This window comes from Montipora capricornis, chromosome 3 (assembly GCF_036669925.1).
Source record: "Montipora capricornis isolate CH-2021 chromosome 3, ASM3666992v2, whole genome shotgun sequence".
Lineage (NCBI taxonomy): Eukaryota > Metazoa > Cnidaria > Anthozoa > Scleractinia > Acroporidae > Montipora > Montipora capricornis.
In genome coordinates, this window is record NC_090885.1 from 17,166,129 (window position 1) to 17,169,101 (window position 2,973).

The 2,973-nt window shown below is 38.7% G+C and overlaps 1 pseudogene; it reads right to left on the bottom strand.

Moving 5' to 3' along the window:
- Positions 1-2,973, bottom strand: part of LOC138039903 (uncharacterized) — a 5,104-nt pseudogene continuing 2,131 nt past the window's right edge.

The following is a 2,973-nucleotide window of genomic DNA, read 5'->3' on the forward strand; positions in this document are numbered from 1 at the left end:
AGTTTCGCTTTGACGTCATTTGAAATGCAGTAATGTGATTAGGCAATCGAACTGTTTACTGCCCATATTAGGAGTTTCCTTGGCGGGAATAAGGAGAAGCTTTGTTTTAATCTTGCCAAACATTGGTCCGTAAAACAAATTGCGAACATTTTTTCAAGGTCATACGAAAGTCTCTCTAATATAAAGGCGTGTTCGGAAAGCTTTGCCAACGTTTAAAGTGCTACTGTGACCAAAAAGTAATAGTTTGTTTTTCTTTGGATTTCAAAACTATGTTAACTAAACAGTAACTGATCGAAGTTTTAAGCCTTGCTTTAAAAAAGACCTTGTTTATTTTAACTGGATTTTTCCTGTTTAATGGTCCGCCATTACTAACTTTAAGATCTTGAGAGAGCTGGATCGAGGAGAAAATGACGTCAAAGACTCAATAGTTTAAGAATACAATGCGTGTGTACGCGGTTAAATTAATGTGCAACAGAGTTAACTGAACAGAATGTAATGTGAAGTGCTAGATTTCTATCCCATATGAACCATGTGAGCGATAGCCCTACTGATGGAAATGGGCCCACACAAGGACAGAGAAAAACTCTTTTCCGTCTTTCTCACTGCGTTCGTACGAAGGAAAATAATTTTCCTTCTCCAGTATGCTGACGCATAAAACACACTACAACAAGGTAAAGGCAGGCAGAGTGCAAACACTTGCCCGGCGGTAGTTTTAATGGCATCTAAGATGTGAATTACAATGAAGTATTGAAGAAAAGGATATAAATACAAGAAAAAACGCGCTAAAGAATAAAGGCAGGCAGAGTGCGAACACTTGCCTGAAGTACAACCAAACTTCACAATATATGTGACAAAAAATTATGTAAGCTTATTTCTGTACTTAAAAAAGCATACAAGAATGAAAAAAGAAAATAAATTTACAAAATTAGCATAAAGAAAAGACTGTCCATGAAAACTGAAAAAACACTGTCAGAAAACTAAGATACAGATATAGATAACAGATACAGGTCGTACTAGACTAGCAAAATATGCCAAGCAATGTGGCAACAAAGAACTAGAGCCTAAAACGAGGGAAAAAATCTTGTTAACTGCAATCTACTTTCTAAAGGCTCTTTAACGTACATATTCTTAGCTTGTTCGGATCTCCAGCGACCGTGGAGCATAAGTAATCTGTCGGAGCCATCAGATCTAGGTAGATTTTTGGCTATAAAAGTCGCTCCACCAGCCCTGAGACTATGAGTGCTGAAGCCTTTCGAATCTATGCCTATGGCTGACAGGGTTTCTTTAATTAGTTCATTACTACCCTTCGCACCCCGCGCGGCGGCGCTAGACAACACCAACAATATAATCTGGTGCGTGACTCGTGCATGGTGCCTTCGGACAGACAGGACCAGCGCTTAATTAACCAACATAGTCTTACACTGTGAACGAGCTTGTGAAACCATATTGACAATACATGAACATCAATGCGGATATAGTTGACAATAGTCTGAAAAATGTACATAGAAATGTATCTATCTAGACGAAATGTATAATATAGATAACCGTAGTCAAAAAATTTAAGTGCAAGGGCAGTACATAAGTGAAAAAATTCGCACAACAGGAAACTAGGAAAAAACCTACGGAAAATACAGCGGCGATACGTTGCCCGATACGAAAACCCGGGGTAAAAACCCAGTGGGAAAAAAACCCGGGAACGTATTCCTCGATCGAATGCAACGCATTTCAGCTCCGAGGATTAGAGCTTTAAGTTTTCTGGCTAATATAAAGTTAGGATACAGTTCTTGGTGGCTGTCCAGAAGGCGAGATAGTGAAAACTAGAAATTCTATTTTTTATACCAAATAATTAGCATATAATATATGCAGTTACATAATCATGAAGAAAAGGTAAATACGAAACAATTGTTCAAAATATCTGAAGCCTTATCTCAGAAAAAGAATGTGAATACCTTGAATTATAGTAATGCTACGAACCGTAACGAACACGCTTCCAACTACTCTTTGTTCCGTTGGAAAGGATTATTCCCTAGCCCTAGTATAACTAAGGTTATTAGAGCACAATAGGTACATATTGGTTCTCTTGAAAAACCGTACTGCCCTAAAAATATAAGCTGAGGAGTTGGGATCGAGTCTAGCGGAAGCAAGATAGCGACAAAGAAGAGCGTGGGGACAGGTAATGCCCCCAAGCTTGGAAATAAAGACTTTGTTGCCTTCCCTGTATTGATCGGTTTTGCTAGACTAAGCGAGAATTTCTAAATACTCAGTATGTATTGTGAAGTCTACGGCCTGTAAATCCAATAACTCGCTTATCCTAAAGAGGCCATGAAAACCTAACACAAATAATAAGGCTGAACGTAAGTCCTTAAGATTGCTATCTACGCGTGCAAATACAAGGCCAATGCGATAAATCATAGCAGGAGTAACGGGCTCCTTTTTGTTGATGGATCTACTAAATAAACTCTTGCTAGCCTCAATAATATTGCGAGAAAGAGTGGTATCAACTGGGTTACCTAGGGGACCGTGGGGAATGATATCGTGCACCCACTTCAAAGCAGAAAAAAGGCCAAGGAGAGAACAGCGTATGAATTTTTGGCATCCTGGAGATACGAGAGATATTCTGATATCAAAAGACTGTCGCATGGGAGAGTAACAATAATACCCTTAGACCTCCAATACTTAAGAAAACCTTTATAATGAAGGACGTATTTTTTAACAGAGGAGTTAGCTCTTGAAGATAACAATTGCTGTACCATACGTTGTCTACGGGAACCACACATATCACCCCAGGTGGTAGCCTTCTGCAAATCCTGCAAAGGATAACGAAAAAGAAAAACCAATAACAGTAAAGCTGTTGAGAAAAATAAAAAATTAGGCATGCGAGAGAAAATACCCTCGAATATGCACTTCCTAGCAAAAAGTAACGAAAAAGAAAAAAGAAAATATCCAAAATATGGACCACGCAGCCGAGACAAA